The sequence below is a fragment of the Molossus molossus genome, unplaced genomic scaffold (assembly GCF_014108415.1).
Source record: "Molossus molossus isolate mMolMol1 unplaced genomic scaffold, mMolMol1.p scaffold_m16_p_6, whole genome shotgun sequence".
Classification (NCBI taxonomy): Eukaryota; Metazoa; Chordata; class Mammalia; order Chiroptera; family Molossidae; genus Molossus; species Molossus molossus.
The window spans coordinates 89,966,650-89,992,759 of record NW_023425399.1 but is presented as its reverse complement, the minus strand read 5'-3'; positions in this window follow the sequence as shown (position 1 = coordinate 89,992,759).

Sequence of the window (26,110 nt, the reverse complement as noted above, 5' to 3'; positions counted from 1 at the left end):
AGAGAGAAGGGAAGGGAGAGAGAGAGGGAAAGGGTGAGAAAGGCAGGGAGGAAGGAAGGGAGGGAGGGAAACATTAATGTGACAGAGAAACATAGATCAGTGCCTCCTGCAAGTGACCTGACCAGGGATCAAACCCACAACCTGGTATGTGCCCTGAGCAAGAATTGAACCAATCACCTTTTTGGTGTACAGGACAACGCTACAACCAACTGAACCACACTGACCAGGGCGAGGATACTTTACTTTCTAATAAACGACACTCTATTGGAGTGAAATCTATTATAGATCTGGTATAAAACGTCAAAAAAAGAGTAAAGAATGTCATTTGAATACATTGGACAAAATACATAAAGGAAGTGTGGCTATAATTTAATGATACCCATGTATGCATTTTCTTTCTAGTTTATAAATTGCCTCTACTGGTAATGCTCAGAAGTTCTAGAAATGTCTTGAATGATCTAAAATCACTGGCATAAATAGTCAATTCCCAGAGGGACTGAGAGTGCTTATTGCAATAGAGAGGCTCAAAGAAAGACCATATGAGGACACAGTGAAAAAGCAGCTATCTCCTAGCCATAGAAAGGCCACAGGAGAAACCAACCGGCTGATATCCTGACCTTCGCCTGGAAGACAGCAAATCTATGAGAAAATAAATAAATTACTGTTGTTTCAAACAAACAAACAAACAAACAAACAAACAAAAAGAATGGAATGGTTTCCTGTATTCGTGCCTACAAAGCATCCTCTGCCTGTTGGATGCAAAACAAAATCACTTGAGAGGCAGAGCTTGATTCACTCTTCTGCAGTTTACATTTACTCTCAGGTAGCGCTGCAAATTATTCATTTTACTGTTTAAATTGTTTTATTTTTTGCTCCAGGTACTCTTAAAAGAATGGTTATTTTAGTGTCATTCTTTATTTCTTGTAATACCTGAAACATGCCTTAATTTAATAATTTCTTGCTGTTTATCAACAGTCTCAATTATTCATCTAATACATTGAGGCAAAGAAGCTATCTGTACTCCAATAGACTTAGAATATATTTTGTCTTTTATCAAGACTGGAAGTTACAGCCATTGATTACATCCTCTCCCTTTGCAATAGATGGATTATGAATGAAATTTTTCCAAAGTTTGTGAAAGTCCAATCTGCATTCATCTCTTCAGGTGTATTTTATAAAGGATAATATTTGTCTTTCTTAAAAATTGAGTTTGGCATACTAAAATTAGAATGAAATGAGTGAAATTCTTCCCAAAATACTCTGTTAGGAGCACCAAACTGTTCCGAACAGGCTATAAGGAAACTCACAATAGTCAAACACTAGAGGAGAACTGTCAAGTGGACAGTTCACATTGTAGCGTATCTGAGCTTGATTTTATTAATAGAGATTGAATGAATTTCTATAGATGTAGATGAGGGACTGCATTGAAGTAAGCATTAAAATAGCATAATTATGCTCAAATTTCAAGTAGAAAAGTTAAAACTCAACATAAAAATGTCATCCTGTAGAACAGGAACCTCTACTTAGCATGGATTACCTCTGTCAGTCCTGTAAATATGTAAATTGTGAAGATGCACCCAGTCTGTGTGGCTAAATGAATTGAGCACTGTCCCATGGACTAAGAGGTCCTAGTTCGATGCTCGATCCCCAGTAGGAGGCATGCAGGAGGGAACCAATCAATGTATCTCTCTCATATCAATGTTTCTCTCTCTCTAAAAAAAACAACAAAAAAAAAACAATAAAAAAATTTAAATTTTTGAAGATGCTGGATTGCCTATTTTCTTTTCCCAGGGTTTAGAACATCAGATCCTTTAGAAACATATTGATGGCCTTCTACCAGAAAATCTTATGATGGTGAATTCTCTAAGATGCAAGTAAATAATGAGAGCTTTTGATGCCTCTATTTTATTCAGCACCAGTATCTTCTTTTGTTGCTTTGACAGAGCAACACATATAAACAGCTGCAAATGTCATGTGTACAAATTGTTACAAAGATACAACAGCATTCATATATACCATGCATATCATATTTTTCAGAAACAATACAGGTTTGACTTAGAACAATCACCCAATGAAGATGGAGTAATTTGGGTACCTAAAATCTGTATTATAAGATGGCATTTAAAGGACAAAGAAATATAAATATAATTTCAATCAAATCCCCACTGTCTGAAAGGCTATCTAGGCATACTAAAGGCACACAGGAGCGAAAGGACACACAGAGGGAGAAAGAATAGAGCCTCACGGATTGAAGAGATGGCAAAGTGCTATTCACACTCTACCCCTTTTGCTTTCGTAACTCCCCAGTGACTTAGCTTCCACCGGACTGACTCTTGTTTAAAAGAGGACATATATAAGGTCTAGATATAACACAGTTCTTTAGTTTGCTACAGGAATTGACCTCAATGCCTCCTTAATTCTAGCTCAATGTTATTTCCACCTGTAAGAAATTAAAATAGGAATTGTTTCACAGGACTCTGAGAGTTTGATTCTGGATATTGTGACAGTCACTGTTGACTTCCCAACCAGCACACATTCTTTCCTTTCTGCTTCCTATCAGAAACCCAGTGGCATTCAGGCATCTTTCCCTCATGTTTACAATCTTAACTCATGTTGGCTGAGAAAATGTTGATCTCACCCCAGCTCCCGAGCTCCTGTTTGTCTAAGCATAGCATCTTAGACAAATAAGACTCCTTGCTATTTTGGGGGGAGGGGCAATTGAAATGGACATGTGAACACTTATTATCTGAAAAATAAGGTTTTTGGACATGAGAAATGACTGGGAAGTAAGGTTTTCTCTTTCTTACAGCATGTGCTTTTGGCAGCAATATTAAAACCATGAAAGATGACTGAATGCACAAATGGGGCACTGCTGAGGCAAATTTGTAGAGAGGAGTTGGAGTTCTGAATGTATGAGGTCTGAAGACTCTCCACTTCTAGGTGTGTTTATGTAAAAATTCTCTATTCCTCTTACCTCAAAGCCCATTTTAAACAGGTTTCTATAACTTATATTTTAAAAAATCTTTCAGAAAGTTCAGAACTATATTGGTTGATAAAATGTGTATTATAGCAAAAAGACTTTTTAATACAAGTTACCTTATGTAATTCTAAGAGCATATGTCCAACTTTATAGAACAAAGGGATGTTTGGTTTAATGCAAACACATTTTATCAACCAGCATAATTTCTCTGAAAATTTACATTTTTATCTGTCCTTTTAATTCACCTTTTTCTTCCCACCAAATCATATCCTGTTCCTTGATACCTCAAAATCTTCATCTTTGGGAAAATATTCCACACCAACCTATTCATCCCACTTTGAATAGTTTAAAAATATCAGTATATACTCATATTCCAAAACACTATACCTCCACAACACCATTCAGCAGTTATTAGTTATGTACTTATTCATCAGTGCTTTTAATCTGTGTTGGTTGTTTCCTCTTCTACTACATTGTAACCTCCTCTTTAAACCTAGGCTTAAGGTTGTCATTTCATTTTCCATGACATCTAGCAACAGATTCTGAATGTAGGGAGCTTTTAATCAATTTCTCCTGGTAATAAATGATATAAAACATTCAATGGTTACCTGGGTGAAGCAATTATTAAGTTCTTTGGTGTTCTGCTTCGTAGATTCAATTCTCTTGTTATCATAAAATCTGAATTGAGTGGACCCAAAAGAAACATTGGCCTGATATTCCCAAAATATGAATGTCATGAAATGGAAAGCAAAGACTAACAGGCGTGGCTATTCATCACAAATTTATGTCTCCCTGCAACTTATTTTGTTTTTTTTATAATGTTTTATCACTTTTCTTTTTTCCCTGGTATAACTCTTATTCCTACCCAGGCTGGTCCAGCCCCAATTCTGTGTCCTTGGGCCTGATGTACAGACAGTTCACCTTTGCTATCCAATTTGAGACCATCATCCCCTGACATAATGCTGTCCGATGAAGGCTCACCTTGCTCCTTCTGGGTCCACATGTTGTTAATCATCACCAACCTAATAGCAGTGGTGCTAATGCTGCAGCCATAATAACACTCTCGTCTCCCTCCCCAGGCCTTCTGGACTGTTCAGACAGCTAATGTCTTGTTAAAACTTTTTTACTTATTAATTTTATCTGTGACAGAGCCTGATTAGCTTCTGAATTACTCCAGGCCTATTTTTAGTCTGCCATGCTTCTATCCTTCACAGACAGTTTAATCCCAAAGTATTAATTCGTCTCTATATAATGCTGACTTGTCTTTCTACAGGTATCCTAAATCTTCCTGTTTTCACTCAAGGTCCACCTTGCTTTAACTTGAGTTCCCTGCCCATTGCTTCCAATGATTCACCTCTCCCAGGAGACAGAGTACTCTGTGTTTGGGAGCCAGGAGAAAGCCTGAGGCCCATCACTAAACTATTATCAACACATACAAGGAAGAATATGAGACTGTAAATATCTATAATCAACAAGGACTCTGTAAACATATAGCCTTACTGTTATACAAGACACTGTTGAGATGTTTTCTCTATACTTTCGGTGCTCGTAAATTTTATTGTAGAGGAAAACTAATAATATACATGAATCAATTGAAACCAATTCAAGACAGTTTGGAATAAACAGCCTTTGTGATAAACTGGCTCTAACAAAGAGACAAAATGTGTGGCCCCAATACTCAGTGATATGTGTAGACAGAAAAACAACACAGGGAAATAATGGCTAGAGCTTTTGTAGAAGGCATGAACAGAGGGCTCAGACCAGTGCTATGCTTTGAATAATAGCTAAGACATAGAAAACAAACAGTGAGAAATGTAAGCAGGATGGGAAGAACATTATGAGAGAACAGTCTGAGAATGTAAATAAAATATCATGAGCTTGGGTTGGTATGGATAATGTAAAAAGAGTAACCAGTTGAATAAAGGCACAGAGTGAAAACTATAAATGCATTTTGGGTTACACTAAATTTTAAGTTTAAAGTCTGGTTATATTCTAATAGGACAGGGAGAATTGTAGGTTGAAGACAAAATCAGACAAATATTGGGCACCCAAACAATTCAAATAGCCCCACAAGGTCTTCTCTACAAAAAACTTGACACAGAAGTATATGGAAATCTACATATAAAAAGTACATGCTATCCCTTGACCAATGTTTGTGGTCATGAGTTTTTCAATCAATTTCATTCTGTACGTATTTCTTTATTCTATTATTTTGGCTTTTCTGACTAATAGTCCAATTTCTTCATTACTGTTCCATCCTCCACATACAACTTCATTCTCATTCCAACTATAACCTTATTTCTACTCCTGGCTTCATTTCTATGACCCAGTGATAGGATGCATTCACGCACAAACCTTAGGTAACTTTTCATCCCTGGAAATAATAGTTGAAGATGCTAACTTGTTGGCAGCAGCAACAGGCCCAGGAAGGCACCTAAAACTCTGAGAATAGGAACCCTTCAATCTTACTTAGGAACTGTGGCTCCAAAACTGGGGGACAAATCCCTATTGCTTTTAGTTTTCCTCAACCATTTGGTTCTTTATGCACAGGCAGTTATAGGAAGGGAAACTGTAGGCCCATCTCTGGCCAGATTACTGAGAAAGGTGATCCCAGAATGTAGAAAGTAACTGGATTGCAGAGAATAGATATTTCAATACAATAATTCCCTAAAATATTGACTGATGATCTGGGCTCACTTCTGAGTGGTGCATATAAGGATTTGTCTCTAAATATAGACAAGACTTTGAGGATTAAACTATAGATTAGTAAACTGCCCATGTTCCAGACTGAGTGAGGCACAAACTACAAGCATCTAAATAGGACAGCAAAGGCTTTGAAAACTGAATTGGTATTAATTATAACCACAGCTCACAAAAGGCAAGCTGGAATTTGTGGGCATAACCTAATGATATATTGCCTGTTTAAAGAAAATAAAACAAATCAACACTCTCTTTAGGATTTAAAGAAGACCCACAGTTTCATAATATAATAATAAAAGTGGCAAGGATATAATTCCAAATCACCTGACAGTAGAAAAAAAAATCAACTTATCAACTTGCAAGGGCAGATAATAGAATTATAAAGACTTTCAGTCAGCTATTATAGCTATGTTGTAAGGAGTAAGATGAACACTGTTCAACTATGGAAAGATATAAATTGTCTGAAAACAAAAATGAATGACATAAAGAAGACTCAAACTGAGATTTCAGAACTTGAAAGTACACTAGTCAAAATTTAGAAAATAAAAATACTGAATAGACTCAAAAGCATTATGAATATGACGAATTAAAAACATTAATGAACTTGATAAAAGAGCAATACACATAATTCAATCTTAACAACAGAGTGAAAAATTATTGAAAATAAATGAATAAATTTTTTCAGCAACCAATGGGGCAATGTCAAATAATTTAATTTTCTGTAATCAGAATGCTAGAAGGAAAGGAAAGTGATATGTAGTAAACAAATTAAAGAAATTAAATCTGAAATGTTCCCAAATTTAGAAAGATATAAATCTATAGATTTGGGTAGCTCAGTGAACAGAATAAACAACAAAAAGAATCCATGCCCAGATACATCATAAACTGATGAATAAAGACAAAGGAAACTCTTGAAAGCAGCCAAAGAAAATATATACTATCCAATAGTTTCCCCTTCAGAAACTGTAGAGGCCAAGGGAAATATAATATTTTTAAATTACTGAAAGAAAATAGCTGTCATCCCAGAATTTTATATTCAGTGAAAATATCCTTCAGGGATAAAGTGAAATAAAAACATTTTCAGGTGAAGAAAAACCAAAAACAAAAACAAAAAAAAATCACTAGCAGACTAGCAGACCTGCTCTGAAATGGCTCAAGGAAGGTCTATGGTACCAGCAGGAAACTGGGAATAACATAAGAGATAAGAAATTGAAAGAAAAATAAAGATATAGATAGATATAGATAGATATAGATAGATAGATAGATAGATAGATAGATACATAGATACATAGATACATAGATACATAGATACATAGATACATAGATATAGATATATAGATATAAATATAGATAGATATAGATATAGATATGTGTGTGTGTGTGTGTGTGTAAAATAATAGAGTACTCTTCTCCTCTTAAGTTGTTTAAAATCCAGTTAATGGTTGAAGGCCAAAATTATAACATTTTCTAATTAGGTTTCCAATACATATAAGCATAATACATGAAACAACCATACATAAAGTGGGGGAGGTAAGGAAACCTATATATAATGAAATTTCTACATTCCACCTCAAGTAGTAAAATATTAATTCCTAGTAGATTATATGAGTATTATAAGAGTACTGTCTTTCATAGTGCAAATACTAAAATTAGACAAAGATATGTGGTCAAAAATTCAGTGGTTAAATTAAAATTAAACATAACTGTCACCTAAAAGAGGCAGAGCAGGAAAGGAAAATTGAAGAAAAAGAGAGAACAAATAGAAAAAATAAATAAAATGAAATAAAATACTAATCCTAAATCCAAATGTTTCAATATTTCTAATTGCACCAAATGAAAGAAATTTACAGAAAACATGTAAAAATAAACTATCTGCATAACTTTAAGAATCTCTTTCTTAAAAAAATGATAGAGATAAGTTAAACGTTTAACAAATTAAAATCATATTTCTACACAAACAGTAATCAATATAAAGAATGAGTAGTTATTTTAACATCAAGTAGTATGAATTTTAGAGCAAGAAAGATTATTAAAGATAAACAGGGACATTATGTAGTACAAAAGGATAAATTAAAAAGACATAACAGTCTTAAATGTCTATGGACCTAAAAAAATAAGAGTTTTAGAATACATAGATTAATCCAAAATTATAGTTGGAGACTTCAACACTCTTCTCTAAGAAATAACAGAATGAATAGACAAAAATCAGTATGCATATAATGCCTGACTCTAACAACCAACCAACTGGATCTCTAACTGATACTTATAGACCACTCCATCATCAATGTCAGAATACAAATTATTTTTAAGTGCACAAGGAATACTTGCTAAGATAAATATATTGATATATAAAATAAATTTCAACATATTTTTTATAACTGAAATCAAAGTATGTTCTATGGCCAAAATGAACTCAAACTAGAAATCCATAGCAGAAAGGCAATATTTCAAACTGAACATAAATAAATGAAAGTACAACCTATGTAAATTTTATAATGCATAGAAAGAGTGTTAGATTTATACTCTCTCCCTGTTAGCCTATAATTATTTTTAGTTCTATAAATAGCCTTATATGTGTTTTTTCACCACTAAATCTTATGTCAATGTCTATCTAGTTATTTTGGTTGTCTAAAGCGTATTCTTCCATAGAATCCTGAGTAGACATTCACTACAACAATATTGCTTTTGTACCTGCATGCTGATAACAGCAACTTTTATTCTTAAGAATCATATTTGCTGGGTATAAAATCCTGGCATACATTTTTTTCTCATGACTTAAATATGTCATTTCATTTTCTTATGGAATAAATTATTACTGAAAAAGTGCTAATAATTTGTTTTAATTTTCATTATAAATCACATATTTTTCTAGATGCCCAAAGAATATTTTTTACTTAAATCTAGTATTTTTACTAGACTATGTTTTAGTGTGTGTTGTTCCAGGTTAATATTCTCAGATATATGATAGACTGTTTCCATGTGAAATTTCAAATAAACACACATACACACAATGTGTATATATAAAATTTGGGGACAGTTTTTTTGTATTATTGTTTTTAGTATTTCTTTTGTTCCTTTGTTGTATTTTTAAATCAGTGATTCCTTTTACATGTCTGTTCAGTCTTCTTTTTCAATATTAGTAACTTTTACTTAAATCCTTTCTATCACATCTTTATTTTAAAAAATTAATTTTAACTGAATATAAAATTTTAGTATACACTATTATGAACTTGTACATAAGTACAGATTCCTATAATAAACATCACAATCAATTATTATTTTTAATATGTCCTCTTCATTCTGACAAGATTAAGTGCAACTATTAGAAAAAATAAGAAGAGAATGAAGAAAGCATTTTCAAAAATAATTTTAATGACTCTAGTAATAATATTGGTGGTAGCATTATTACTGTTATTCTCAGACTGTTGTGTGTGTAATATGTCATATAAAATGAGTAATCTTGGTACAATTTAATTCTATCATGGCTCCATCCTTGAGAGGCAGGATTCTTTGCAGTAAAGAATCCTTTCTTCCTTGTTTGGAAGGAAGGACCCAAATATAATAAGTTCTCCATTCTGGAATTTTAACTAAAGATATCAATATGAACTCATGATGCAGTTTCTTTGATATTGTGAGTATGCATGTTTGAGTGTGTGTTTATGTGTATCAATCCACTAGTAATGAATATCAAAAGTATTCATATTCAAGTGGTCCTGAAATACAATTTCTCACTAAAAGAAATGATCAGGAATGACTGGAGAAAACAGGTGATCCCCAGTCTGGGGTAGCAAATGCACAGGATGAGTCTTACATCACCTTTTTTTTTTTTCTTTTGTGGTATGTGCCGCTAGCAGGAACCAAACCAGGGACTCTCTGGTCCGCAGGCTGACGCTCAACCGCTGAGCCAAACTGGCCAGGGCAGTCTTACATTACTTGTAATACTAAATGCTAAGTAAATTATAAGTTACCAAAAACTACAGAGGTCATGTCAAAGAGACCCAGACACCATGACACCATCGAAGAAGCTCCCACTGGCCAAATATGATACAATGTACACTTCAATAATTATAATACTCACAATGGGATAGAATTCATTATATATATTTAAAGCCCTAATTTCATAATTATATTTCTTAAGTTGGTCGCCTTGATAGGATAATAGTAGAACTGATTATCTTAGAAACTGATAAATAAAAGAAAGAATAACCTGTTGTTTTGTCTCCTGACAACAAACTTGCACTACTGGGTAACCAACCAAGAAATGAAGTGACATACCATTTTATGAAATTATCACAAGTTAAACACAAAAACAAATATGATAAAATTAGAATATTATAATAAATAGATATATGCATGAATCATCAATGGTTGCTAAGATCATAAAATGAGACAACCAAACATAATGTACTTCCTATAGGCTTGCCAAACACGGCCTGTAGTCTTGCTAAAGGGATTGAACTGTAGTCTGATCCAATATCTGGATTCACTTGCCAATTTCCTGGAACTATAGAGGGCTTTTTGAACTTATTAAACTGCAACATGTGTGCTCAGTCAGCAATACACAGACTGGGGGAGACTCTATAGGCCCAATGGTCTGGGTTCTTTACAAACAAAAAGAATAGAGGGAATATTAAAAAAAAAAAAAAAAAACCTATTAAAATCCAAAATATGAGCAAAATATAGTGTCTGCTAACGCATATTTGGGTTGTAAAACTATGAACAATGCAAGAAAAACATTACTATAAGTGCAGGACAATAGTTAACTCGTGAAGTAATGAGGGCATTGCAGTTATGACCACGCGCATGGCAGGTACTTCTGGGGTAATGGGAAAGATTATAATTCTTGACAAGAGTGTAATAATTCACGAAGCCACATTTTGAGGTGTTCTGGGTTTTTGTTTGTTTTTGTATCTGTGTTTTATTTTATAATAAAAATATTCTGTTTTTTAGATTGTGACATTTTAATTTCTTTTGAATAACAGACATTCTTTGCAAGCCAGGAAACAATCAAACTAAGGCAGTTTGGACCTCTGGGGATCCAGGCCCAGTCTTTCCATCTTCAGCAAAATAACATGGTAATACAAGGTGCTAACAACAGGGTTTATAAATTCTTTTTTTTTTTTTTCTTTATTGATTTTATAGAGAGAGGAAGTGAAAGGGAGAGAGAGATAGAAACATTGATGAGAGAAAACATTGATTGGTGATCTCCCGCACACCCCCCACTGGGGATGTGGCCCACAACCTGGACATGTGTCCTGGCTGGGAATTGAACCAGCGACTACTTGGTACATGGGTCAATGCTCAACCGCTGAGCCACACTAACCAGACAGGGTTATAAATTCTAAATAAGAACTACTTGTCTACTTTTTTCCTTAGAAAGCAGACAAAGTTCAGTCCTTAAAGGCATGATATATAGAACATCTTGATCTACAAAAGATAGAATGACCCAAATTAAATGCTGGCTAATCTATCTGTGAACCAGATCAGAACTGGCCAAGGATTAGTGAACAGAGAAAAGTGTTTACATTTTGAAAACTTGCTCTGAGGTTTTAAAATTTTGTGGTCACTGTTAATAACAAAGCAAGTAAAAAATATTACCAACACATCCACACTGATATTTGATTTTGCAAAGGTCTTCCACTAGAACACAAAATTAGAGATCAGTGTAGGAGATAAGATGCTTGAGTATTTTCAAAATAAATTACTTAGTAATCAGAAATTTGACATACTGCCTTCTTCCATTTACAAGAACAAATTGAAAATGGCTATTTAAAAGAAACATTCAACTCTAGAAAGGGTGGTGACAGCAACACCTTCCACTATAAAATAACCTCCTGCTTCCCAATACAATTAACACTGCTCCCCTTCCAAGATACACATTCATATTGAAAAAACGTATCTGAAGCTTTTGCCAGGGCCAGCACAGGAGAAACAAAGCATGCCCTAATTAGCTAATTGTTAACTCAGTATATCTAGGATGGATCCATCAAATCTAGCTATTGTTTTGTTAAACATATGCAAACTGCAGAATTTATCTGCCATACCTGTAGTTTCTGCTCAATGTCTCAAAGCTGGGCTGAGTCCAATGTGTGAGTCTTGCCCTGAAAGTTGAGGTGGGCGGTAGGCATTAAAGTCTGGAATGCCATCTTTGGAGTAGCCCCATTAGCCGCTGGATGAGTAGTTTGCAACTCACAGGTGGGCAAGTCCTGGCGGGAACAGGCTGTTGGGCCTCCCTTTTGCTGGTACAGCCCTTTAGCTGTTGGAAGGAGCCTTGGATAAGGAGAAAGGCCCCAATAAAAATCAGCGGTGTGACGAGTGAAACAACCGTATTGGTACAGTGGAGAGGGCATCATAGCACGCTGCCACAGTTCACAGGTCGAGTGTGGTTCGAGGGAGCCTACACCAGGGTTGCTTGCTCAAGTTCTGCAGCAGAAATGCTGAGCTAAGCTGCAAGCCTCATCTCCCTCCTACCCCACTCCCAGCTATGCCGGAAAAGGCTTGTTTGCAGCCTGAGCTCCGGAAGTGGTGTCCTAAAGCTGTGTGTGTGTGCGTGTGTGTGCGTGTGTGCGTGCGTGTGTGTGTGTGTGTGTGTGTGTGTGTGAGTGAGAGAGAGAGATTTGTATTTATCTTCAGAGGGGAAAAAGAAAAATTCTGATTCTGGGTATTAAAGAAAAAATAGTGTCCATTTTAAATCGGGTATCTTAAATGTAGAGACAAAAGACATTTTATAAATATATAAATTTGTGAGTACTTGCTAGGTGCTAAGCTCTTTTTATTTGTTATGTTCATTTCAAATTCTCAGCACAATTAGACGTTGCATTTTTCACATTAAGATGCAGCAACTGGGTGTAGGGAAGTTAGATGACTTAACCCTGATCACGTGAAGTAATCGACAGAGCCAAGACTGACCGCAGTTGTTGGATTGCAAACCCTAGGCTGTGATCCATTTCACTATACAAGCCTCTCTTTGGAATCACAGAAGGCCCTGACTTATGTAGTCTATTAATCCAAGTTAAGAATCCAGGTGTTGGATGTGAAGGCGATCTGGCTGCGACATCTGTCACCCCATTGATGGCCAGGGTTGATTCAGCTGATCTGGCTGGCTAGGCAGGTGTCCCCCTCCCTCAACCGATCCATGTGCGTCCCTCCTGATTCTGCGCGCTCTGTGGAAGAGGACGACCTTCCCCCCAGAGGAGAGGACTGGCCTTCCGTCAAGGGTATACGAGTAGCTGCGCTCCCCTGCTAGCGCCTCCAAACAAGCTCTCAAGGTCCATCTATAGGAGAACGTAGGGTAGTCAAGCTTCCAAGACTCCAGACACATCCAAATGAGGGGCTGCATGTGGCAGTCTGCCTTTAAAAAAATAAAAAAAGAATCCAAGTGTCCATTCAACACTTGATCTGAGTAAATTTTTGGTACCATGCATAGGCAGTGTTGTCTCTTATTTACCACCTCTTCACAGCTATCGCTGTCTATCTTTAAAGGAACCCTTGAAACTAAACGACAAACCAAATGACTTTTAAGTCACGAAGCACAGGTGATATCCATGGATTATTTTGCTCCAAGAAAGAATGGTTTTTTTTCAATCCATGTTGCAGGAAATTCTTGTATATTTGTTTGCTTTGACATAACTGTAGATTTTTCACCTGCTATATTGTGAAGTCTGGACTGGAGAAGAAAAAAAATCCCAAACATTTTATCAAAGTGACAAGACAATGATCCACCATGTATCTTGGCTGCGAAAATATGTTATTAGATTCAATTTATCATGAAAAATTGCTAGATTGTGAGAAGGGCTGAAATGGCAGCATGGCAAGAGTGCAGCTCTTTAGTACTAATTATCTTAAGAGTTGACCTTCTAGGTCACCCCAAACCCTGTATTAATTCAGGAGGAGAGCTTAGATGGCCAACTCAAAGGCATCAGAAAATTTCATCAGAAAAGTGTGCAGCTTAACTCTTGCAAGACCGAATAAACAGACACAGATTAAAATGATATCAAAAGTCCCAACAATCTTATCCCAAGCTATATTTCCAGTCCTGCTTGTCACTCTTCTCTGTATAAATTCCCTTGTGTCAAAATAATATACTCACTATTCCTGAGAGAAGTCATTCTTTTCTTCTGCTCCTTGCCTTCATTGATGCTGTTTGAGACCTCTTGAAATTCCTTTCCTTCCTAGCCACGTGCTGAGTTAATAATCATTCTTCCTGGTCAATTCTATCTTAAGATCTTTCTCAATAAATCCCGCTGAACCACATCATGTTGAACCCTAAAATGCTATAGCAGTTATTATCCCTGTGACATGTTGGACCCAATATATGCATCTTGACTGTGCCAGTTGAACGTATCCATCTTATCTTGTAATCAACTAATTAATAGCTTGATTTACCCTTCTGCTTAGGGTAGCAATTTTTATGTAGGAGGAAACAGGAGTGAAATATTTGCCAATTCTTTCATTGATTGTGTCCCAAATGTCTTTTGCCTTCTCTTTTTTTTTCTGCCTACATGCCACATTCCTTCCAAATTCAGTCACAGGGTGTGCCCTATAGCCATCATGGGACATAGTGAAGACTGGTATTCTAGGCTGAACTGTGTTCCCACAGAATATATAATGTTGAAGCCCTAATCCTAGTACCTCAGAACGTAACTGTATTTTGAGAGGATTAAATTATAATGGGGCTGTTAGTTTGGGTTCTAAACCAATCTGACTGGTGTCCCTATAAGAAGAGGAAATTTGGACATGAGAAGGTGACAACTTGTAAGCCCCCAAGAAAGACTCAGAAGAAACCTATCCTGCCAACACTTTCTGCTTGGCTGGCTAGCTTTCAAAACTGAGAAAATTAATTTTTGTTATTTAACACATTCACTCTGTGGTTTTTTGTCTTATGGTAGCCTTAGTAAATGAAGACATTAGAAATCTGTTTTCTTAGCCAAAGTTATCTTTGGCTTTGATACTAAGGTGGCACATAAGGTATCCCAAGACAACCCTTTTCCATCTCTGGTTTATTCTGTTTTAAATGATATAAATCAAGAAGCAAATGAAATAAGTTTGGAGAGAAAGTGTGAGAGAGAGGGAGAGAAATGAAGCAGGTGGTCAGGTGGCATGGGAGAAAAATCTCCTTGGTGCCAAACCTTAGTTAGTTCTGGTCAAACTTCCTTACCCAGGCTTCAGTGACAGACCACTGGTTGACTCAGGAAATGTCTTTTCATGGGAGCTAATGTAGTTTTTTGTTTTGTTTTGTTTTGTTTTTCCTGTACTTTAATCCAAAAACCTGGGCTAAGAAGTGCATTAAGAGCTATGGTGGCAAAGAAGTTAACACTATATGTGCCATAAACTTTCAGTACCTACCATATGGTTTAACCCTAAATTCTACTTGCTAGTGTGAAGGTTTAGTGCTTTGTTGATCTCTGGATTATCTGCAAGGAACAGAAACCTCTATTTTATAGCAGCTTAAATTATGGAAATGTGTTTATGTCACATTATAGGAAAGTGAGGGGAAGCTGGCTGCTGGCATTGATTAGGTAGTTCATGGTCAGGAGTGGGTTTGCCTTGGCATTTCTGTTATATTCTCTACCTCATTATTGAAACATAATTGCCTCAGTGTCAGGCATCACATTTGTATTGAAGGGAGAAAGAAGGTGAAGAAGAAAGTCCATACAAACTCTACTTGTCCCCTTTTATCAGGAAAATAAATCCATTTCAGGTGCCTTTCCCCCTCCCCCACAGATATCTGCTTATGTGTTACGGGCCAGAACTGGGCCACACAGCCATCTTCATGAGAGGCTGGGGAACATGCTAACATCTGTAGCGGGAAGGAAAAAGGGAGACCAAAATTGGGAATACGTTTTAGGTAGCCAATCAATAGAATCGTCTTAAAATATATTTTAGTACATTGTGAACTTCTAAATAATATGCAAATATTTTAACATATGTGTGTGTGTGTGTGTGTCTGTGTGTTTCCAGCTTCAGCAAAAATTTCAATTATCAAAAATTTCCAGCACTTAATGAGATCATAAGGGACCCAATTGATGGCATGAATCATTATTTCTTCCCTCCCTTTTCCCACCCTATTGTCTCTCTGAGATCAACATCAATATAGAGGAGATTTTCCCCTGGTTTTCCAGTTTAAGTCCTTCTCTCAGGAGAAGTATTGACCCTCTCTGTCAGGCTTAGGGTACCGTTATTATATCATGTAACTGTTTTATGTGTGATTTCCATTCGTATCCTCTCTTCCTCTCTCTCTCTCTCTCTCTCTCTTTCTTTTTCCCTCCCTCCCTCCCTTCCTCTAATGTTGAAAGCAGCAACATCAACACAACTAAAATATGTACCCTCCGCAGACACAAAGAGAAGATAGTCTTCATTTCAGATTTTTTAAATGAGTTATGTAGTTAAAATGGCCTTGCTCTTTTATTTCTTGCTCAAAAACCAATATAGGTTTGAATCCTGCAGTACAGTGTTATTTGTGATAATGTCCATTGTATATCACACATATAATTTTATAAAATTATTATTATCCATTGTAGGGGCAGAATAAAAATTCTATGCCCACCTTTTAAAGTTCTTCTGACTGGACTAATAATCAAATTAACATGAGAGAGATTAACAAAAAAAATGACCCAATTTCTTACATATGCACATATGTGGGTTTTATAAGAATACGAGACCTGAGGACATATTGAGCAATTGAGGCCTATGTGCCCTTCTGGACAAAGAGGAGAGAGGCAGGGGTCTGGGATATCAAAGGGAAATAGGTAAATGAGAAAGAGCAAACTTGGTAAACAAATTCTTGCTGAGTCATTGGAAACAATGGGACACAGAGGGGATTCTAACAGACTTGCTTGGATCCTCTAGTTTGCCACTCTTAATTCACATATGTCCATGTGACTGTGCTAAGACTCCCTTCCTGAAGCAGGTTTTTCTATCTTCTGAATTCCTTTTGGCAGGTAAGGGGGAGGTATTCAATCAATCAATCAATCAATACACACATATATAGATAAAACAAAACAAGGAAACCTTTTCTTTAGTTTGTTGGGCTTTAATTGTTTTCAACTCTAAATAATCTGCATGCCAGAGTGGCATATTCTGGGAAAACTCATCATTCTAGATCCCTACAACTTAAACTCCAAATGCCCGTTGCAGAAAGGTAACTTTCACATACCTCATATCACTGCATGTTCTTCCCACTGAGAGGTATCATAGAAAGCCCTATCTTCTAAATTGCTGCTGATAGGTTCCATACTTTTTTTCACCTCTCATTTTTTGCATACACTTTTTTCAACTAGAAGAACACTATTTTCCATCATCTTTATGTGGGCTGCTCCCTAGTGACCGCCACAGCTTCAAAGACTTTTCTCAGCCACAATAGTGTGATGAAGTCAATCCCTACTGGCTCATGATAACTGATTATTACAACTTTAGAAATTTATGAGCATATTGTTAAACGTTACCATTATTAAATATTAACTTAAAATTAAATAAACTATAAGTATTTTAAACCACAGTGACAAATACACAAATTTATAATATTCTAAATATTTTGCTTCAGTTTATTGTTATCTATGTGCTCTAGGTTATTAACATCTGTAGCATGTACATTTTGTAAATACCTCATAGTAAGGTGCTATTCTGCATCTCTTTCTAACTCTCTGTGGGGGTTCAAACCTAGTCACCCTTAGATGTGCCTCTGTGGTATGCAGATTGTTTAGAGCTAAATGTAGTTTTAGCCACATACTCAAGAGAAATGTCTGCCCTTCCCTTAAATACCTAGAAGAATTTGAATAGTGACATTGCCCTGGTTATCTCTGATAATCTTTTTAACCTATGTAAATGGTAGGGGAAACTTCTATTTACTAAGTATCTGTTCTTCTTATCACCCTTCAATGATCCTTTGAAGCCCCCAAAGCACCTTACCTAATCATTCCTAGCTCAGAATGTCTTATATACCCATGTTTCCTATCTATCTCTGAGCCTGTTCTGGGGTCTCTGACTCTCCCATGTATGTGGGCCTCCCATACATATGCATGTATTAAATTTGATTATTACCTTTTGCGAATCTATCTAATGTCTGTTTGATTATTAGACCAGCCAGAAGAACCTTAAGGACAAAGGAAAGTTTGTCCCTTCCCCACATCTGCATTCAGTGATACTGTAGTAGGCAGTTAGGCATGAGCAGAGTATAAACAGAAGGCCACATATGGAATGTCACCAGGAAGGAAAGCCCCCATACCAAGCAATGGACAAAACTGGGAAAACAAGGACCTTGCCACCAGGGTAACCTTTCCTCCCCTCGCATATCACTGGTCACGTGGTACACCCTTCGTGAAGGAACAAGGGGACCAGAGAATAGCTTCCCAAGACTCCTATGCAAGCCCTGGCGTCACTACTCGGGACAATGAAGTTCTGATCCACATCAAATAATCTTAGGAACAAGCCTGGGGTCTGTTGACCACAGAGACAGAGTTTTGGTCAAACTAGGGATAACATCTAGGCCTCAGCTGTGTTTCAGCTCCAGGCCCAGAAAAGCAGCACGGCCAGGTGGGGAGATGTGATGGGTGACACCAGGACCAGCTGTGATGACTAATGACCCCGGCCTTGATGCTGACCAATCAGTGGCGATCTCAACCCTGAAAGGACACACATGAAAAAGATGGTGGATATTATTCCATTGAGATCCTCTTCTGGGACCTAAGATCCCTGCATTTAGAGAGGGGATAAAAACTCCCTGAAAGAGGGGATGGAGGACCTAGTGCCGCTCTTTCTCTCAAACATGCCTGCACCTTTCCCCATCTCCCCCCAGAGATCTTTGCTCTCTTTCTCCTAAGTTCCAAGGGCCCGTCTTTTGCCTCTGTAACTTGCTTCCTGAGCCCACAGAGCCTCACTTCGTCCATGGCTCACTTCTTCTACATCTGTGACGTTCTACATAAACTTTTGCTTGTATTTGTCTTAGCTCTGAATGCTTTCTTACACAGACATCAAGCACCACATTTGCTGAACTGAGGTCCAATCTCCGGTAACATTCTGGTGCCAGTTTGCCACCAACACCATGTTGGAAACTTGAAATCGGCAAAGACGTACTAAATATGAGAACTTAATTATTACTTCGTTGATTACCTACAATAAGAAAATAAGGAAGAAACTGTTAATAATGCACAGTAAAGTTAAAAGTGCTCTATGTCTGTAAATAGCACACAAAACTGAAAAAGAAAAAAAAAAATGCTTCCAGTATCATTCTGTATTCAATTTGGCAAAGACGGTGCTGGTGCTGATACTATTGATGAATGAGTGAAGTTTGGACATATATCTTTTTTGATTCACTTTCATCTTACTTGTTGACATAAATGAAAATACCAAACAACACTCATGTCCAAAGTACACTAGTTTATCAATTGCTTCTATAGATTTGTTAAAGATACAGAGTCAGCAAAAATCAATAGCAAGATTCTCTGAGAATTATAGTAGAAGAAAAATAATTTTTTCTTTATACTTCTAAGTTCTTGGCTAAGATGCTCCCCCTACCCCCTAATTATAATAATTAACTATAATAATTAAAAATACAGATTTACAGGAGAAAAACAAGAAGAAATTTAATACATATATAACTACTGCATACACTGGAAACATCCAGGAAAGTTGAGTGACTCCAGAAATGCCATCCAAGCCACACCTTAAATACCATCTCAGGCTAAAGACAAAAGAAAAATGTTGGGGGGCTGGGATCAGGGAAGATCAGTTGTGGAGGTAACTAGGATAAGATTGGGTAAGATTGTTGTGCAAATCCAAGTCATTGCTTTCATTAGTAAGAGTTTCTAGAGATTTAGTCATCCTTCTCTGGGCCAGAGAAGAAGACACCCTTACACATGAAGATTTTCCTTATAAATGTCCCTTATAAAGGGATAACTTCTACTGGTTTTAAAGCTTCTCCATGTCTGTTTTTTCTTAGTAGCCAGCTCAAGACAATCCTTATGTCAAAGAGGGATATTTTGGGGTGGCAAATTCTGTTCTTCAGAATCAGTAGATTATATGAAATTTTTGTTAAATATTATATAATTTATTATGTTAATTTTTCATCACATCTTCTATATAGGTAATATTTATAATAAATATATGCTTGTATATAAATGTATACACTCTTTTTCAGATGACTGGTTATTAAACATTTACCAGCCTATCATTGTTCACCCCTATTACCATAGTTCAGAGTTTCGTCCTCTAGGCTTCGGTAGAACCCAGCACCAGCCTATCACACCCTACTTTGATGAGTGCTTATTTATTTGTGATTGCCACCAAATTTTGAGCCCCTAGAAGGGAGAAAGTGTGTCTTCCATCTTTGTATTCTCAGATCTAATGCAGAGCCTAAAATAAATGTCATGATTCAATGAATCCCCGCTTCCAGTTTGCAGGTGAAGAAACTGAAGATCCAAAAATTAGATGGCTTGCCTACCATCACAGAGTAAGTAAATAACACAGTCAGGATTTGAACTAGAATGTGAGGCTAAGTTGCTGAGATTTAGATAGAAACAAAGGTCCCCACTCTCAAAATCCCATTTTCCTGTACCAGTTGATATGGAATTCCTACTAATGGCCAGCAAACTGGGGAAGCAGAGGCAGGATTCTGATTGTATTCCAGTACTTTTCTGATGCCTCTGTGACTGCACCAAGAAGACAAATGCATAAGACCAGAGTCAAGATGCTGAGAAGAGAGTAAAAAAGCTACATCTGTTTACAAATGTCAAACACCAGGGGCCTTCTATTTTGTTGTTTCAGAGCTCGATGGGGAATCATAGCCATTCAGTAATCCTGAAGAGACAGACTCAGGGCCACTAACTTGACCTTGTAACTGCTTCTAGGACCAGAGTCTGAATCAGAAGGAAGGGAGGATCTTATGAGGCTGAGGTTGATTTTTATTTTTGCTTCTCCCCAGACCCCCTTCCACACAAACACACACCCTGTACCTCCTCCATACCTCTTCCTAAGAAAAGAGTAATCAGCAGCCCTATTCAGCCACCAGGACACATTTTGCTAAATAATAGATGCAAGTTAGAAACTTCAGGTAACACAAAGGAAGCTGAGCTGCACATTTTCCTTCATTGATAATCAGATAATTATTTTTGTACTCTTAAAGACTATCTGCTTACAGTGGAATTCATTATATAGTTTAGTTTTCTTATCTGATCTTTTTTTTTTTTTTTTTTTTTACTACTCCACTAGTTTCCATCACTACCCTGTTTGAAATCCCCTTATAATTCAAATGTTACCAGCTTGTTTTCAAAGGCTAATTATATTGACAACCCAGAAGGAGGGGAGTTTTCGGTTTTCTAAAATATCCTCTCACCCCTCATTACCACCCCCACCCCGAATTTCAGTCTGGATCTCAAGTAGGCACTTCCCTCCTGAATCTTAATTCTGAAGGAGTTGGTTTATTGCATGTGCATCACCCGATCAGCTGAACTCTCTGTTGCCCTCCTGTAATTAATTACTGTTTGTAAAGAGCTCAGAAGATGAATAGTGCTATATAAGAGCTAAGTGTCATGATTTCATTGTTCTGTTTCAGTTCTTATTGGAATGAAGTATCATCATAATAATCAGCTTGTTGCATTTATAACTCAGGAGGGGGAGAGCCATAGTAGTAACATCTTGACTAGTTCCATTTCTATCTGGAGCAGCCAGGGAACTTTGAGTGACCCCCCGGGATCATTCTCAGACTGTATGCAGTGAGCATTTCTTGGAAAAAGAACTCTTTAAACATAAATCAAGTAAATTAGGAGGGACAGGAGGAGTTTCTATTGTAAATTAAAACATGTGTGGGATTTTCATTAAGTGGCATAGTTTGCAGGTTTAGTTCAATGATTATATGAATTGGAATAATTATTTAACTCTAATAAGCCAGCAGTTTTTACCTGTAAAATGGGAATAAGGGCAACATCTAATTCAGGGGGCTATTATGAGGATCAAGTTAGGTAACGTATTTGAAAGCATTTTATGGCCTCAAAAAACCCTATTTAGTCCTGGTTAGTTTTTCTCAGTGGTTAGAGTGTCGGGCCATGGATCAAAAAGTCCTGGGTTTGATTCCAGTCAAGGGCACATACCTTGGATTTGGAGGATTCCGGTCCTGGTTGGGGTCATGTGGGAGGCAACCAATCTCTCTCTCTCTCTCTCTCTCTCTCTCTCTCTCTCTCTCTCCCCCTCCCTCCTTCCCCTTCTATCTGAAAATCAATGGAAAAATGTCCTAGGGTGAGGATTAAAAAAAAAGTGAAAAACAAAAAACAATAACCCTGTTTAAATATTTTCATTATATTTGCAGCTTAGGAGAATAGACTGAGTTTTTAGAAAGAAAAACAAAAACAAAAACATGCAGTGGGGACCCTAAGAAGTATAAGGTATGCTATCTGAATCTTATTTTTTTAGAGATGAGGTGATAAAAGTGACTTTGGCATGTAATTGTTGACTTGAAGAGCAGAGGTCACCTCTGATTGAAGTTAAGGAGAACAAATTGCTAATAAGTCATTGGGAGAAATGAAGAAGACGGTGAAAAAGAGGAAAAACTAAGCAATTACCCAAAAGCCAAAATTAAGGGAAGTGAAGAAGGAAAAAGGCACAGACAAAAATGGGGAAGGTGGGAGAAATATCAATTCTGGAGGAAAGAAGATAAACACTGTACAGTGTCGACATCTTAGAAGTAGTGATGATTGTGGTCATCCTTGCATCCTTCATTAGCAAGTCCATATCTGGTGGACTCTGGCTGAAATAAAGGCAGAATTGCATTGTAATTGAAAGCAGGGCATTGAACTCAGAATTCCTCTATTCAAACACTTGCCTTTATCAAATGTGTAAGAGAGGTTCTCTCAGTGTCTTCTGTTTCCTTGCTTCTACTGGGGTTAAGAAGTCACTCGTCACTCTGGCCCCTTTAAAGGTAATTCTTCTCTCTCTTCCCGCTTCTGTCTTTATCACTCCCTCAGATCTCCTTTTCGTCTTCGTGCTCTGTAGTTTTACCAGACAGTGGCAAGGAGGGGGTTCCTTATTATATATGGTGCTTGATGTTCTTTCGGTTCCTTTAATCTGTGGATTTTTATCTTTCATTATTCTTCATAATCTCTTACCTGCTTGTCAGCTCATAAATGCATTAAGGATATAGATTAGGCTGATAGATGGATGGATGGATGGATGGATGGATGGATGGATGGATGGATGGACGGACGAATAGCTATTTAGCTAGATAGATAATGTAGGTAGATTCCAAGGGTTTTAATTGTTTTTGGCTATCTGCCTCATTACTATATATAAACTTTGAAGCTATCCTATTCTATGTCCAAGCTGAATCTTATTATCACTGCCAAAACACATCACAACCAAGAATTCCCACTAGACAGAGAAACCCAGAAGGCTGTGATGCTTGTACCTGTGTGACTTTTTTCACCTCTTCCTCGTATCTCTCTGAAGAGACTTTGGAGAGATCAAAAGTAGTTTCTCTTTAAGAGAAAAACCGAACTTATCCAACTGTTTAAGAAATGAGGGTGAGTTTTTCAACCCGGAGACTGAGAGAGCTCCTTCATACCGTTGGCAGACTACCACAAACATTTTGAGTGACTTTTATTAAATAAGTTCTTCTCACTGAATTTTTAATTTCCTACGTATAATATACGGGGAGAGAACTAAAAATATTGTCTTCAATTTTCAATCATGTGAAGCCTAATTATTAAGATAAAGTATTTAGAGAAATATCACACATTCCCACCCCCTTAGGGGATACTCCACTGCTGAAAAGGCCAGAAAATGTAAGTTTAGTGGGAACCTTCAGATCAGCCAGTGTGAAAGGGTAGTAGTGCTTCTGTTCATCTCCTCACTAGTGCTCTAGTGATGGGATCCCGGGCAAGTGTCCCAGACTCTGCCTCCAGGTCAGTGTTGCATCAGGAGTTCCTAAATCCTAGAAACAAGTGGTGGTACAAAAGGCACCGGGAGCATGATATTCCAAATGTTCAGGAAAAAGGCCACACCCCACATACTATCACAATGGGGGTTATTTCAGATAGAATTCTAGACTCCAAATTTCATTTAGGGGTAGGTATTCTACAACCAGATTTTTCCTGTCTCAGCAATAGACACTAACATATATCAGTAAACAACACTTTCAAATGATTTATAATGTAAGACTAACTTCATCTGGGAAATAACCATTATGAGAGGCTAATAGAGTGATAACTGGTACCAAGTGGAGGTCAGACTCCATATAGATCATAAATAAATTTAGAACCTCAGACACTTACCTCTTCTATTAAAGACAATGTAATCCATACAATAATGTTCATACTGACTTCCAGGCCCTTTTTTCTTTCTGCCCCTCTTCCTGGACAGTTTTGACTATTGAACATGTCAATTGTTATTACTATTCTGAGGCCTCTCCGATGAGTTGCCATATGGAGTTCTGTTGCACTTTGGGAAAAGCTCATAAAGCCAGTAAAGTACCATCTGAAAACCATCATCCCATCACTCCAGAGCAAGTAAGGAGGAGCAGGCTAGACGCTTTTCAATCTCTTCGAAGAAAACAGACACTACTGTGTGATTATGGTACCTCTCAGACCTTCTCAGTTCAAAGCTCAGCTATGGAGCTGAGTCAATTTCTTCACTTTTCAGAATACCAAGCAGGAACCAACTCAAAGTTTGCACATTTAGCTCTCATGGATAGAGGGAGAGACGAGATGGGAATGGATGTCTCTAATCTGTAGCCTCAAGCTTTGGTTGGAAACAAATTTCCTGAACTTCCTGTGAGCACATTTTTGCATCTGCCCATTTTTGCATTTATTCTACCTATAGTTTAGTCTTACTCATCTCACTAAACCTCAATGTTTTCATTTAAAAAAGGAGAAAATAATACCTATCTCAATGGGAAATTATAATATACATACATGTAAGAGCCATAGGAAAAGTAAACAAAATGCATATATTAACACATATTTATGATATGTAATCTTAAGCCATGTAAAGATAAAATCTGTTTTCTTATTTAAAATTTTCATTTAGCTAATATGGGTTTTAAAATAGACACACATAGATACCAATATATGCATACCAGACAGATTATCTGGCTTAAAATATCTTCTTAATAAATAGCAGTAATAACATTAATAATCATCATTACATAGTAAAAGTATTTGTAATACTACAGGAAAAACAGAGAAAAGTCAAATGAATGGTATAAGAGAAAAGGAGAGAAGAAGTAAGAAGAAGAAAACGATAACACTCTGGAAAAGGAAGGAAACGGGCTTTATGAGTATTCTTGTGACGAGGAAGAGGAAGAGGAAGAGGAGGAGGAAGGAGGAAGAGGAGGAGGAGGAGGAAAGAGGACCACACATGTACATCTCCAGCAGTGAGAGGAATAATTTTTTGGAGAGATTGGTGGAAACAGTGCACCAGAGATAAAAGCAGAGGCCTGGTAAGACATCATGTCGTGGGGACTCTGATTATTAATTCTACTGGCTATACCAAGGGACATATTTGCTGTAATTCTAAATCCAGGATGCAAGAAATTTGATATGAGCATTAGATGAGAAGATAAATTGAATTTATTACAGAGATGGTGTCAGAAGTAAAAAGAACCAATACCGTTCAGAGAACTGTGTGAGGATTCCACTGAGCAGGCCAAGGCTAAAGACCCTGTTCACTCACTTGAGGAAAAAGCACTGCCTATGGGCACTTTTTATTTAAGAGCCGAGATGAGTTATAGCTGCACAGAGAACATCTAAAGATCAGCGACTGATGGAGCTCAGGAAATCATTTAAGTGAAAGGTATAATCAGGTAAAAGGTTTTAGGTCCAGAGAATAAGTACCATTTGTAAAGAGAACTTTGGATAGCTTCTGGGGACAAAAGGACACATCTATCCAAACTGCGCAAGAAAATGAAATAATACAAGCGGACCAAGGACAAGAGAGAGAGAGACTCTAGGACTCTGGATGAAAGAAAAAAGCCATGGAGCCCTGGCCACTTTGGCTCAGCGGTTAGAGCATTGGCCCACAGACCAGAGAGTCCTGGGTTCGGTTCCCGCTAAGGGCATGTACCTTGGTTGCAGTTTGTCCCGGGACCCGTTTGGGGTCATGTGGGTGGCAACCAGTCGATGTGTCTCTCTCACATCGATGTTTCTCTCTCTGTCTTCCCCCTTCGCTCCCTCCTGCTCTGTCTGAAGATAAATGCAAAAACAAAAAAAAAAGTAGAAAAAAGCCATGGAGTGGGTGGTATTTGCTCGAATTAATGCAGGAAAATGTCCCAAGGTCTTGTTAACTCTCACATTTTCCTTCCTTTAGTGGGCAACCCAAAGCTACAAGTGGGTGCCGGGTTCTGTGATTGTTCCTAGGAGTGCAAACTCTCCCTCCTAAATAATAAATAAATACATAAGATAGTTCCTGCATAAGGACCTCGCAGTTCAGTAATAACATGCTACTACA